The following is a 15,404-nucleotide window of genomic DNA, read 5'->3' on the forward strand; positions in this document are numbered from 1 at the left end:
TGGACCAAAGAGATTTGCTGCCCCCCCCACCCCCCACCCGAAAGGAGCACGCGTGCTAATTTCCATAGCAAGCGAGGCTCATTTCAATCCAGTAAAGCAATAGTGTCGAAATGTTAATCACTAACCACTAAGTGTAAATTTGGGCGGGTTGATACTAATCACGTCACCTGATAAATACACTGCAGTTTTGTATGAGGGCGTGCTTGATTTGTGGGAAACCACCGAGCACCCAGCTTTGCGCAAACCTGAACTAAATGCTCGGCGTCTCTCCCGAGGGTGTGATGCTCGGCCTATTGCACGCCGGGCAAAGAATCCGCTTTTCGGACAGCAGGGGCACGCGGCAGGCAGGCAGCGCCCCACGTGCTTCAGCTCTGGCCCTTTGAGCGGCTGCGTGCAGCAGCGCTGCGTGCAGGAGTGGGCAGGCCAGGTCGCTCCGGCCTCCATCCGACAGGGCCTTTCCCCTCGGCAGCGAAAGCTGCGAGCGGCTGGAGAAGGTGGCAGGGCGCAGCCGGGGCTGTGCCGGCCGGTGGCTGTGGGGTCAGCAGGGCCATGGGCACTGGGGACAGGGCCACCGGCTAAGAGATTGCTAGAATGGGCCGTAAGGGATGGGGTGCAACCGGCAAGGGGGCCGTGGGGCCAGCAGCGCTGCGGATGGGGCCAGGCGGCTGTGGGGCTACCAGGGATGGGAGCATGGGGAGGAGGGGGAGACCGGGGTCGTGGGGACCGTGGGGAGGGAGAAGGGCATGGGCTGGGGGCCTGTGGCATGAAAGGAGGGGCGTGGGGGCCACGGGGGCTGCGGAGTGGGAAGGCAGGTGGCAGCTGTGGCGTCATGGGGAGCTGTGGGGAGGAAAGGAAGGGGCTTGGGGGCTCTAGGGGGCTGTGGGTGATAACGTTTGCCGGCCTCCCTGTAAACGTGGCCCCGGCTGCTGGAGCCTGAGTAGCCTCAGCCACGCTTACAGGAGTTGGCCTGCACGTTGCTCAAGGGTTGCCAGGCTCCAATGGCGGAGTGAAAAAACTACCGTGGCCTGAGAAGACGGTGGATCCACCCGATTATTCAGCACCATAAATACTCCGGGGACGGAGGGAGGGAGGGAGGGCAGGTGAGGCTGGCACGCGGGGAGCTGGCTTGCGACGGGCAGAGTGGCGGCACCCAGTGCCTAGCAGCCGGGGCTGGGCCTGCCGTCGAGGGGCTGCGGGGACCGGCACGCGGGGCAAGACCCTCTCCCTGTGCCCCAGCAAACACGCCTGAGCCCGTGGAGGTGAGGTAGAAAAGGTTTTATTGGGGGGAGGGGCAGGCTGCCAAAAAGGCAGCAGCCCCTCCCTGAGCACCATCTTTCCCAGGGCATATGCCAGGTTGCGGTAGGTCTCCCCAGGCAGCACATGCAACAGCAGGCGGCAGAAGAGTTTGGGGTCGTAGCAGGAGGCGTAGAGCACCGCAGCAGCCAGAGCGAAGCCGCCGACCAAGAGCAGGCCGAGTGTCCTGTGGGGCACAAGAGGGATGGGAGACAGAGCAGGCTGGATGCATCCCAAGCCCGTCTTGCCTACGGGATGCCTACGGGGCCGTTCCGAGAGCCCCACGGGCTGCCTCCCCAGCCGTCTCTCATTGCTCCCTCGCGCAGGGTGGCACACGATACTCCGCAAGCCCGGCAAACAGCCCGGCCCAGGGAAAACCGATGCCGAGCACTTCCCCGCTGCAAAGCCCACAGCCGGCCAGCAGCTCCCCAGCAGCCTGGACTTGCGAGCCCCGTCGGCTGCAGCAGGTGTCTGGCCCATCCCACCCACTGCCCGGGACCGGACCCCAGGGGACCCAGTGGGGACCCTCACTGCAGCCAATAAACCAAGCCGCGTCTTCTCGCCAGCGTGTCCCTTTGCTACCGGTCGAGGCAGAGCGAGGACGCTTGTCAAGCACTGCTGCGCAGCCAGGACAGCTGGAGTTGCACGGTGCCCCTGGCCTCCGCCTCGCGCAGGAGTATAGCCCCTGCGTGGCTGGGACCTCCGTGGACCCCTCTCCCCAGGGAGACCCACGCTGGCCGGGGCAGGGGCTGGCACAGGCTCTCCCCCTTACCCGCTATGCTTCCCCCACCTCTGGCAGCACAGTCCCCGGCGCCTCTGCCTCCTTCTTCCTCTGATGCTGGTGCAGGCAACAGGGCGTGCTTGGAGGAGTTCTAGACCTCCAGGGGGGCCACGCGGTCGGTCCCCTTCCAAACATTCAGCACCCCAGGCAGGGACTGGGCTTCCCCGTCACACCTCGGGCTGCGTATTCCCCCCACCCCATTGCCTAGCACCACCACTGGCAGCCCCCTCGCTCCCGGTGCTGCAGAGACAGCCGTGTGGGGCCAGGGGCCCAACTCACCACGCCTCCTCCTCCTCCTCCAGTGCCTCTTCAAGTTTCTTCATTTCTTGACGCAGCACCTGGGAGAAGGAAGGGTCCGAGTCCCTGAGCCCGCTGCCGCCCTCCTCCCACCCCCCCGCCCCAGGGCCCGTGGGCACTCACCCGCTCTCCCCCAGCCCTTTCGGCCCTACCTCATTCTCCTGCTTATCCTCCCGCAGCCAGGCCACCAGCTGGGCATAGTGCTTTTCCCCCCGCAAAACAACGGGCGCATCATGCGGGCAGCTGGGCTGGCACCTGGGCACCCTCCCCCCTCTCCAGCCCCGGGGCCATGCCCACTCGCTACCCCGCTGCTCCACGGCACTGGGAGACTGGGCGACTCACGAGGCCAGGCACAGGGAAGTGACGGATGCCCCCAGATCCTGGGGAAAACGTCCTCCTCAGTTACGCTGCTGCCCGCGGACGCTGGGCAACCAGCGCTAGGTGACCCTCCTCGAGCCGGGCGGTTGCACGAGACAAGATGACCTCCAGAGCTCCAGGGCTCAAGCATCCAGCCCCCATTTGGACCCAGCGTCCAGCTCCGGGGGGAACGACAGCCCAGAAAGGGGAAAAAGAAAGACTAGCCCTCTGCTCTAGCCCGGCTAGACACCGTGCTTGCAGCCTCCCAAGAGCCTTAGGAGACGTGAAAGAGAGGGAGAGAGAGAGAGAGAGAGGAATGAAGAGGAGAATCACCAGTCCCGGATCCAGCGCTACACCTGCCAACACGGGGAGTTGGTGGAGAGAGAGAGCCCAAGACAGCGCGAGAGTCCCTTTCGAGAGATTTCAGGCTCTGGCCCTCCGGAACCTTCTCTCGTCCCAGTTCCGCCAGTGGCTGAGAGAGCAGTCGAATCCAGACGGGTGACCAGTCAAACGCAGAGAAGTGCTACCAGGTCCCGCCCCCCGGGCCATGTGTGTGGGGAGGCAAGAGCGTCCCGCCTTCGAAAGACTTCCTCCCTCCCCCCCGCTCCTGGTACTCTCTGGTCCTGCGGTCTTAGCGACCGCTGCTCTCCCTTGTGGTTTTAGCAACCATTGAGCACCGAGGCTGTTGGAGACATGGCGTTGTCTTGCACTAGCAGTTCTCTAGAGACACCAGGAGGAAGGGGTGGGGGGGATGTCTTGCAGAAAGAGCCATTTTCCAATTAGCAAAAGTGCTAACCACTCGTGCCTCGGGAAAGGAATTGGGGAGGGAGCTAAAAGATACGAAAGCGTTTGGAGAAGTAAGCAACTGTGGGAAATGAAGGGCTCTAGGCTTGAAGAAGAGCAAAGGGAGCGATAAAAGGGACCATCTTGGCGCCAAAGACAGGCCGGTGGCCAGAGAAGCGTGCAGTTTGATAAAACCGCAGAACCTGGGTGAAAGGGAAATGTGGCGAGGGGAGATCGCGACCGCCGACTCAATTCCGGACCAAAGAGATTTGCCCCACCCCCCCCGCCCCCCCGAAAGGAGCATGCGTGCTAATTTACATAGCAAGCGAGGCTCATTTCAATCCAGTAAAGCAATAGTGTCGAAATGTTAATCACTAACCACTAAGTGTAAATTTGGGCGGGTTGATACTAATCATGTCACCTGATAAATAGCTGCAGTTTTGTATGAGGGCGTGCTTGATTTGTGGGAAACCACCGAGCACCCAGCTTTGCGCAAACCTGAACTAAATGCTCGGCGTCTCTCCCGAGGGTGTGATGCTCGGCCTATTGCACGCCGGGCAAAGAATCCGCTTTTGGGACAGCAGGGGCACGCGGCAGGCAGGCAGCGCCCCACGTGCTTCAGCTCTGGCCCTTTGAGCGGCTGCGTGCAGCAGCGCTGCGTGCAGGAGTGGGCAGGCCAGGTCGCTCCGGCCTCCATCCGACAGGGCCTTTCCCCTCGGCAGCGAAAGCTGCGAGCGGCTGGAGAAGGTGGCAGGGCGCAGCCGGGGCTGTGCCGGCCGGTGGCTGTGGGGTCAGCAGGGCCATGGGCACTGAGGACAGGGCCACCGGCTAAGAGATTGCTAGAATGGGCCGTAAGGGATGGGGTGCAACCGGCAAGGGGGCCGTGGGGCCAGCAGCGCTGCGGATGGGGCCAGGCGGCTGTGGGGCTACCAGGGATGGGAGCATGGGGAGGAGGGGGAGACCGGGGTCGTGGGGACCGTGGGGAGGGAGAAGGGCATGGGCTGGGGGGCTGTGGCATGAAAGGAGGGGCGTGGGGGCCACGGGGGCTGCGGAGTGGGAAGGCAGGTGGCAGCTGTGGCGTCATGGGGAGCTGTGGGGAGGAAAGGAAGGGGCTTGGGGGCTCTAGGGGGCTGTGGGTGATAACGTTTGCCGGCCTCCCTGTAAACGTGGCCCCGGCTGCTGGAGCCTGAGTAGCCTCAGACACGCTTACAGGAGTTGGCCTGCACGTTGCTCAATGGTTGCCAGGCTCCAATGGCGGGGTGAAAAAACTACCGTGGCCTGAGAAGACGGTGGATCCACCCGATTATTCAGCGCCATAAATACTCCGGGGACGGAGGGAGGGAGGGAGGGCAGGTGAGGCTGGCACACGGGGAGCTGGCTTGCGACGGGCAGAGTGGCGGCACCCAGTGCCTAGCAGCCGGGGCTGGGCCTGCCGTCGAGGGGCTGCGGGGACCGGCACGCGGGGCAAGACCCTCTCCCTGTGCCCCAGCAAACACACCTGAGCCCGTGGAGGTGAGGTAGAAAAGGTTTTATTGGGGGGAGGGGCAGGCTGCCAAAAAGGCAGCAGCCCCTCCCTGAGCACCATCTTTCCCAGGGCATATGCCAGGTTGCGGTAGGTCTCCCCAGGCAGCACATGCAACAGCAGGCGGCAGAAGAGTTTGGGGTCGTAGCAGGAGGCGTAGAGCACCGCAGCAGCCAGAACGAAGCCGCCGACCAAGAGCAGGCCGAGTGTCCTGTGGGGCACAAGAGGGATGGGAGACAGGGCAGGCTGGATGCATCCCAAGCCCGTCTTGCCTACGGGATGCCTACGGGGCCGTTGCGAGAGCCCCACGGGCTGCCTCCCCAGCCGTCTCTCATTGCTCCCTCGCGCAGGGTGGGACACGATACTCCGCAAGCCCGGCAAACAGCCCGGCCCAGGGAAAACCGATGCCGAGCACTTCCCCGCTGCAAAGCCCACAGCCGGCCAGCAGCTCCCCAGCAGCCTGGACTTGCGAGCCCCGTCGGCTGCAGCAGGTGTCTGGCCCATCCCACCCACTGCCCGGGACCGGACCCCAGGGGACCCAGTGGGGACCCTCACTGCAGCCAATAAACCAAGCCGCGTCTTCTCGCCAGCGTGTCCCTTTGCTACCGGTCGAGGCAGAGCGAGGACGCTTGTCAAGCACTGCTGCGCAGCCAGGACAGCTGGAGTTGCACGGTGCCCCTGGCCTCCGCCTCGCGCAGGAGTATAGCCCCTGCGTGGCTGGCACCTCCGTGGACCCCTCTCCCCAGGGAGACCCACGCTGGCCGGGGCAGGGGCTGGCACAGGCTCTCCCCCTTACCCGCTATGCTTCCCCCACCTCTGGCAGCACAGTCCCCGGCGCCTCTGCCTCCTTCTTCCTCTGATGCTGGTGCAGGCAACAGGGCGTGCTTGGAGGAGTTCTAGACCTCCAGGGGGGCCACGCGGTCGGTCCCCTTCCAAACATTCAGCACCCCAGGCAGGGACTGGGCTTCCCCGTCACACCTCGGGCTGCGTATTCCCCCCACCCCATTGCCTAGCACCACCACTGGCAGCCCCCTCGCTCCCGGTGCTGCAGAGACAGCCGTGTGGGGCCAGGGGCCCAACTCACCACGCCTCCTCCTCCTCCTCCAGTGCCTCTTCAAGTTTCTTCATTTCTTGACGCAGCACCTGGGAGAAGGAAGGGTCCGAGTCCCTGAGCCCGCTGCCGCCCTCCTCCCACCCCCCCGCCCCAGGGCCCGTGGGCACTCACCCGCTCTCCCCCAGCCCTTTCGGCCCTACCTCATTCTCCTGCTTATCCTCCCGCAGCCAGGCCACCAGCTGGGCATAGTGCTTTTCCCCCCGCAAAACAACGGGCGCATCATGCGGGCAGCTGGGCTGGCACCTGGGCACCCTCCCCCCTCTCCAGCCCCGGGGCCATGCCCACTCGCTACCCCGCTGCTCCACGGCAAGGGGAGACTGGGCGACTCACGAGGCCAGGCACAGGGAAGTGACGGATGCCCCCAGATCCTGGGGAAAACGTCCTCCTCAGTTACGCTGCTGCCTGCGGACGCTGGCAGTTCCGCCAGTGGCTGAGAGAGCAGTCGAATCCAGACGGGTGACCAGTCAAACGCAGAGAAGTGCTACCAGGTCCCGCCCCCCGGGCCATGTGTGTGGGGAGGCAAGAGCGTCCCGCCTTCGAAAGACTTCCTCCCTCCCCCCCGCTCCTGGTACTCTCTGGTCCTGCGGTCTCAGCGACCGCTGCTCTCCCTTGTGGTTTTAGCAACCATTGAGCACCAAGGCTGTTGGAGACATGGCGTTGTCTTGCGCTAGCAGTTCTCTAGAGACACCAGGAGGAAGGGGTGGGGGGGATGTCTTGCAGAAAGAGCCATTTTCCAATTAGCAAAAGTGCTAACCACTCGTGCCTCGGGAAAGGAATTGGGGAGGGAGCTAAAAGATACGAAAGCGTTTGGAGAAGTAAGCAACTGTGGGAAATGAAAGTTTCTTGTCTTGAAGAAGAGCAAACGGAGTGTCCCAATCCAATATCGGGGGAGGTTTCGATACGATCCCAAGGACGAGATTAAGACGCTGGAATCGGTCAGATGTCGTACAACCTTTTACTTTTATCTGAGGGGAGAAGAGAATGGAGGGAGGAGTGAGGGCAAGGGAGGAGAGGAAAAGAATAGGGGAGAGGGTTAGAAAGAGAAGGAGGAATTTATCACCACCACTTCGAGTCCGATGATCTTCCGCTGGGTATTCGGTGGCCTCAGGCCTCGTCAAGGACCGAAGGTGGGGCGGGGAGCCTTGAGGGTGCAGGAACGGAAGGAGTGGTCTCACGCGCGCTGCCGCCGCACCCGCCGAGGTGCATGTGTGCTCCTTATATAGGGGCTCGCACGCATGCGCGGATCACAAATGTGTACGTGCGGTTCACCACGGACCTGCTGCCCCCGCCCCTGCTCTTTTCGCGCCTTTTTGTCCCTGCCTCGGGTCTTTTCGCGCGTTTAGGTTGTTTTTCTTAAAACTGTGGAGAAGATGGTCTTTTCGAAACGCGACGCTGGATGGCGCTACAGCGGCAATGTCGAGACAAATTCGCATTTTTCTATCGGTCCTTCACAGCACCCCGTGGCTCGAGATTGCAGCTTGGTGGCATAAGGGAGCGAGAGAACAAGAAAACAAGGGAGAAAGAAGGAAAACGCAGAGTTGAGAGAGTTGGGGATAAGGCTGGAGGAAAATTGTGGGACGGAAAAAGGGAATAACATTGTTTCCGGTGAAGGAATGTCTTAACACAGATTAACTGCAAGCTCATTCTCGAACGACTTTAACAATTCTTCAACTTTGAAGGGTGAGCATTGGAAATGTGGTTAACAATAACTGGCAATATGCAATTTCTTCCTTTAGAAGGAATTGGGGACGGGTTCAAATGATGGGTACTGAGGTTGCTTGTGGCTGATGGATGGTACAGATTTTTGTTACACCATCAAGTGGAGCGTTAGGAACAAAGTGCATATTTGACACAACGTGTCGAATTAATTGAATAAAACATGGAATTATACAGGGTAGGAACAGTAAGGTGGCAGTTGCACATAGCAAATACAATATTAATTGTTTGACCCACGGTGCCCCTGGTAACCAGGACCACAAATCGCCATTCCAACCACTCCAGGTTTGAACAGGGATGTGGGCTATTTTCCTGATATCTTGGGTCAGTTGGAGAACCACTTCTCCCACATCATCTCTTTCTAGGCAGCAGTTAGAGATATTTAATTTTCCACACACCCCTCCCTCCTCAGCCAATAAATAATCTAAAACCATGTGGTGTTGAAGGATTGCTGTGCGCATTTGTTGAGATTGTCGAGTTAATAGGTCTATGGTGTCAGCGGTTTTGTTGGTGATAATTTCTAGGGCCGCTTGTAGTCTGATTATTCGATTTAGATTATAGATTGGTTCTCTTGCCCCTGCAATGGGCTCGTTCGGATTCAGGTTGATGGCCCATAATGTTCAATTATTCGCTCAGGGGGCCATTCGTCATTCCCCCCTTTTTTTGTCCCACCTAAATTTACCTTGGTAGATCGCGTCTTACGGGCAATCCTTCTATCCCCGAGGTTATCATACACCTTTACGCCTAGTTGGGGTCCACCAGTTTCTGGCAGGAGGAAAAATAGGGGCCTTATGATCCCTATATAACAAACTCCCGACCACCCCGCGGGTAAGAATTTATATGCCGTATTCCCACAAATCCAGTAATGCCCCTTTTTGGCTTTATTTCCCTGAGCAAATGGCCCGTCTTTCCCCGGTGGGAATTGAAAATAAGTTGTGTCTTTGTCACCCAGAGGGCTGAAAAAGGTGGTTGCCCCATCCCTTATTCGGCCGGTACAATACCAAGCCCCATAAGTACCCCTCCATTTACAAGTTTGTTTGTAATGCCAGAGAATCAAGGTTTCATTTTTGCTTGACCAATATCCCTTAAACCCCTGGTTACGCCCCGTTTCATGAAGCCACACCCACGGGTCCCTTTCCTTGTTGAGGGGCTTCCGTGTGAGAGTCCATTGACATTTGCTTTCTCCCACTTCGACCCCTCCTTTCTGGGTGCGATTCAAACAATATTGCCCCTTAGTTGGAAACTGAATTGGCCAGGTCCCACTGTCATCCCACAGATCGCTTGCGGCTTCGCTGTATTTGCTTATGATTTGGTCTGGGGTGAGGGGTGCGGATGTCCACGGCCAACTTGATAGCCCTAGGGGTCCGCCGCAAACCCAACAGTGGCTCAGATTGAAAGTTTGACTCACGGCTTTCGCTAATAACACGAACTCGTTTTTCTCGAAGGGATTGTATGGAGGAGGGGAAGGTGGAGGGAGTGGTCGCTCGTCACTTTCATGGAGGTGTCCCTGAGTCAAAATGATCCAAAGTAGCAGGGGCATCGTGGTCATATCGCCACCTTTAAAAACAGAAACAGGAACAAAACTCGCTCCTTGGGTTAGAAGGAGGGAATAATCTGTTTGGTGTGGATTTTGTGGGTTCTCCCACTGGTATCTTTCGCTTTCCACGTGTGTTTATTTAGGGGGGTATCTAGTACGAGAGGCACAGCTCCCACGGTGGGAAGCTCAACCAGAACCGGTTGGCCAGGAGAGTAAAATGGTGTCCTGGGGGAGCTGGGGTTTCGAGAGACGGGTACCATGGTTGGGGCTTGCGGACAAAATGCTGCAATTTTCGGGCACCCGTTTGTACCCCAGCGATTATTGACATTGGTCAGCGCCTCCCCCACCCGCTCGGCCCATCCCGGTTGGTGGGGTTTTAAGAAGCGCTTAAGCAGCCCGTTGGTCCGTTCCACAATCCCGTTTGCCTGTGGGTAATACGGAGTGTGGAACATCTACGAAATCCCTTCCCGAGCCGCCCATTCTTGAACTATTTTGGCAGTGAAGCGCGTGCCGTTGTCTGACGGGATGGTCTGTGGTTTAGGGAAGGTCCCGAACCATTCTTTGAGGGCCCTTACAGTATTTTCCCCAGTTGCTTTCGCACAAGCCCGGGCTTGTACAAGTCCGGAGACTATCTCAACCCCCACCAATACATGACGTTGCCCTGCGGACTTTTGGAAGGGCCCGATATAGTCGATCTGCCAGGCCTCCCACAAACCTTTCCCTTTCCTGAGGTGCAGGGGCTCGTTTTCCAGGGGGTGTCTGTCCAGACGGACACGGCATTGTTCACAAGAGGATATGCAAGTCTTGCAGTCCTCCCTGGTGACTGGCCATCCCCGTGCTGGTGCTTCCCGGTACAAATCATTGATCCCTGAGTGCCTCCGCTTTACATGTAGCCACTCTAGTAGGTGTTCCCAGTTCTCCTGCACTTGGGTGCTCTGTAGCGGGGCTAGTCGGGCCAACTCGTCTGCCTCTGCATTTCACCGGCCAGCCGGGGTATCGGTTTGTTGGTGGGAAGCTACCCACACCACCGCAAATGTCCCCCGTTTTGCAATTTCGAGAATATCTTGCCACTTCTCCTTCTGCCAGATTGGTAGTCTGTTGACTTCCCAGCCATTCTGCTCCCAAAACGGGAGCCACTCCGTGCAGCCCTTGAATACTGCATAGGAGTCTCTATAAATGTGCACAGGGGAGGTGGTCTGGCTTTCGCCTTGAAAAACGTTCCACACTGCGACCAGCTCCCCTACCTGTGCACTGCCTTCTCCCTCCGTAATTATTTTCTCCTTAGTTGCTACTTGAAGGGCTACAGCCCGATATTTCCAAACCTTCCCTTCCCGCTTTGAGGAAGTGTCAGTGAACCATGCGTTTAGGACCTGCTCTGAAAACGGGGGAGCTACTTTGACCACCGGGGGGAAGTGGAGGGTTTTCCCTATTTAGGTCTCCCTCGTCTTGTATGGTTAGCATTTTAGCGGCCCCTTCCGTAACGGAGAAGACCTCACAATAGTGTTCTATCTGAGCATACCATTTCCTTAGGGACGCTCGCTGAGCCCCCCCGTCGGGGGGTGGGGTCCCTGCCAAGACTGCTTTAGTCACCTTAAACGGGCCCCGAAGAACTATCGGCTGTTTCCGAATAGTTCTCTCGGCCTCCTGTAAAGCTAGGCTAACTACAAACAACCCCTTCTCCCAAGTAGTGTATCGCTTTTCGGCATCCTTGAAGCTGCGTGAGTAGAATCCGATGGGCTGAGCGGGCCCTTCGGGTCCCTTTTGCCACAGGTGGATGGAGAGCCCGGTACGGGCGAATCCCCATTCGACCTGAACCGGATCGGTGGGGTGAATTGGCCCTAGGGCTTGATGGGCGTTTGCCTCAAAAATTAATAGCTGCAAGGCTTCCTCGTGGATTGGGGTCCACTCCCACTGAGCCTTTTTCCTTAGTAGGTCGTATAGTGGTCTAGCAATCATCGAAAAGTCGGGACTATGTTTTCTCCAAAATACAAGCAGCCCTAGAGCGTGTTGCAAGTCCTTTTTGGATTCGGGCATTTTGAGGGAGTCTAACGAGGATAGGGTATCCGGGGGAATACAGGCCATGCCCCCCCTCCACCAGATTCCTAAAAATTTTGTCTCGCTGGAAGGGGTTTGGACCTTTTCAGGTGGGATTGTCAATCCTATCCGTTCCAAGTGGGTGACAATATCACATTGCGTTTTTTTCAACGTCCTCTACCTTCGTCCCTCCTATGAGCACATCATCTAGATACTGATAAATTTTGACTCCTGCTTGTATGGGGATAGTTTCAAGTTCTTGTGCCAGCGCGTGGTGGGCCAACGTAGCGGAGCGCTTATATCCTTGGGGCAGTCAAGTGAACGTATATTGCTGTCCCTCCCATGTGAAGGCAAAGCGCTCCTGGTCCCCAGGCTGCAGCGGGACCATAAAAAACATGTCTTTGACATCAATGGTTGCCATCGCTGGATGGGCTTGCTCCTGAATCGTTGCAATTAATTCGGCAATATTTGACACGGCGGCCGTTAAAGGGACGGTATTGCTATTGAGGCGCCGGTAATCTAGGGTTAATCTCCATTTACCATTGGGTTTTCTAACAGGCCACACAGGAGAGTTAAAAGGGGATTGTACGGGAGTTACGACTCCTTGCCGTTTCAGGTCGTCTAGTACGGGGATGATGCCTTCCCTTGCTCCCAAGGGTAGCGGGTAGGGTTTCACATTGGTCGACCGGGAAGGAGGAAGGGGAGGCGCTGCTTGCAGCAGGCGCATTTCTGCACTAGGGCTCCTGGCTAATCTTCTGACCTGGGGAACACCGAAGGACCACGAGTTCCCCTCGGTGTCCCGCCACTGTTTCCCTTTTAAAACATCTATCCCCAGGACATTCATTTGAAAAGGTCCTACAGCCGCCATGGTGTTCACCGGACTCTCATCTCCTGGTAGCCATAAGGTTACCGGGGTCATGGGCACAGATTGGGTTTTCCCTAGGGCATTTAATACTATCAGGTGCTTAGAAGGGGTTGAAATGCCGCACCATTCTGCCTCGCTCTGTTTTATTGCTGTAATTTGGGCCCCCGTATCAATTAAAAAAGTCATGGGCCTCTTCCTCGGCCCAACTGCGACGGTAATGAGGAAGTCCCCTTTACTGTTGCAGGTGAGTTGTCTAATGAACATCCACCCCCCCCGCCTCCCCCCTCACCCTGAGGGGGAGGAGGTTTTAGTTTCCTGCCGCCCTTTCGTCCCCCTTGAACCCCTCCTCCCTGTCCAATACCGGGGCAGAAGGCAGGTTCAGTTTGGGAGGGGGTCCTTGCCCGGACCACCTCCGCACCAGGAGCTCTAACTTTTTGGTGGGGAGCCCACCCATCAGGTCTCGGGGCACACCCTTTTGCAGTCCCATTTGCCACAATCCTTGTCGGAGCGGGGGTTTCTCCCTTTTTTTTCGGTCGGGGCTTCCCCTCGAAAAAGCCAGAGATTTACTTGCCGGCCTCGCTGCCCGCACGGCCCTAGTTTCCACCTTGTGGTAAGTCCTGCCTACTGGCCCGCATTTCCTCCCGTACTTTCTTAGTTCCTGAGCTATCTCCCCCCAGGTCCACACCTTCCTCCCCAACTGCCGCTGTTCGGGGGTTACCGTTCCCTCCAGGGCAACTGCGATTCGCTCCTCGCGAGGCACATTTTGAATTCTCCCCTGTAATTGGATCCCGATAGGTTTTAGCGAGTCAGAGAGTCCTTTTATTAGCGGCGTCAGCCGCTCGGGGTCTACCGGTAGTAACATCGGAGAGCTTAGATTTGGTTTAAGTTCCCGGTCATATATCATTTGCAGGCATGCCGCCTTCTGTACATTTTCTAATAGTTGATCGATGGAACCAGTTATAGCTAGGGGATCCCCCCTCTCTAATGGGTTCAGCCCCCCCGCCCAATATGCAGCCCTCTGGGTCAGAGACCATGGGGCTCGGCGATCGCCCATTGTGAGGAAGACGCCGGGGCCCCAATACTCCTCTGCTTCCTTTTCTGATAGCATGATCCCGTCCCCCTCCGACAGGGATACCCTCCACACGTATTCGGTTTCGGACTCCCTTGCCGTCCTAGCAAAATCCTTTTGGAGTTTAGCCAGTTCGGTGGCAGTAAAAGGGATTTCTGTGGTTACAACTTGGGGACGGTTGTCGCTATCGTCCTCACATATGTATTCTGTCTTTACCAGCGGGCACATATGGGGGGGGGTGATGTTATCCACAGTCTCTCTTAACTGCTTTAAATCTTTCTGGGGATAAATTTGGCGTACCCCTTTCTCCTCCAGCATTACCTCCACCTCAGCAAGGGTGTCTGCCTCCCTCAGGAGCTGAACCCTCAGCTCCTCCTTCAAAACCATATTTTGGCACTTCTCCTCCTCTAGCGCCCGTTTGGTCTCTAGTAGTTGCTCTCACAGCGGTGTTATTGCCGCTTGCAACGAAGCGGCCACAGCCTCCGATTGGCAGGGCGCTCCTTTCTTGTCCTCCACCGCCGCTGCCAGGCACGCTCCTAGCACAGCGCAAACGATGGCTTTCCCTTTCCCCTTCTTAACTCTAGCTTCTTTATGCAAAACCGCTATTGGGTCCATAACACTTTGCAGTTGGAACCAGTGGTCCCGCGCCCAATCTCGTCCCGGGGGTGAGGGGCGAGAGCGGTATGTTTCTAAAAACTCATATAATTTCTCCGTCTCTTCACAAAAATCGCCTGCCTTTTGGGCGGCCATGTCCTACAAAGGGGAGTTCGTCCCGGGAGGGTCAAACCTTAAAAAAAACCAAGTAAGTTTCCCCTATACGCTCCCAGGAGGCCAATCCACACACTACTACAAGACAAAGACGAGCCTACAAAGGGGATACCGTCCTGAGGGGGTCACACCGTAAAATCCAAGCGTCCCCTATACTCCCCCAGGAGGCCAGACCATAAACTAGTATGAGACAGAGCAGAGCCTACAAAGGGGATATCATCCTGAGGGGGTCACACCGTAAAACTCAAGTCTCCCCTATACGCCCTCAGGAGCTCAAATCACAAACTGCTACGCGCGTTTCAGTGCAAAGGTCTCAACACCCACTCCTTCCTTGCGTTTCGTTCGTCTCCGGCTGCTTCCCTCGCGGGAGAGCAGAACCACGGATCGAAACTCCGCACTCGCTTTGTACTTACTTGTACGTCTCGTTCACACACAATCGCTCAGCACACCATAAGGTTGTATGACACTCTCGTCTCAAGGGATCCTGTCCGTGACGCCAATTAAATGTCCCGATCCAATGTCGGGGGAGGTTTCGATACGATCCCAAGGACGAGATTACGACGCTGGAATCGGTCAGATGTCGTGCAACCTTTTACTTTTATTTGAGGGGAGAAGAGAATGGAGGGAGGAGGGAGGGCAAGGGAGGAGAGGAAAAGAATAGGGGAGAGAGAGGTAGAAAGAGAAGGAGGAGTTTATCACCACCACTTCGAGTCCGATGATCTTCCGCTGGGTATTCGGTGGCCTCAGGCTTCGTCGGGGACCAAAAGCGGGGGGAGCCTTGAGGGTGCAGGAACGGAAGGAGTGGTCTCGCGCGCGCTGCCGCCGCCCCCGCCAAGGGGCACGTGTGCTCCTTATATAGGGGCTCTCACGCATGTGCGGATCACAAATGTGTACGTGAGGTTCGCCACGGACCTGCTGCCCCCGCCTCTGCTCTTTTCGCGCCTTTTTGTCCCTGCCTCGGGTCTTTTCGCGCGTTTAGGTTGTTTTTCTTAAAACTGTGGAGAAGATGGTCTTTTCGAAACGCGACGCTGGATGGCACTACAGCGGCAATGTCAAGACAAAACCGCATTTTTCTATCGCTCCTTTAAATGGAGCGATAACAGGGACCATCTTGGCGCCAAAGACGGGCCGGTGGCCAGAGAAGCGTGCAGTTTGATAAAACTGCAGAACCTGGGTGAAAGGGAAATGTGGCGAGGGGAGATCGCGACCGCTGGCTCAATTCCGGACCAAAGAGATTTGCCCCACCCCCCCCGCCCCCCTGAAAGGAG

The sequence above is a fragment of the Platalea leucorodia genome (genome assembly GCF_965183815.1).
Source record: "Platalea leucorodia genome assembly, contig: HAP1_HAP1_SCAFFOLD_92, whole genome shotgun sequence".
NCBI lineage: Eukaryota > Metazoa > Chordata > Aves > Pelecaniformes > Threskiornithidae > Platalea > Platalea leucorodia.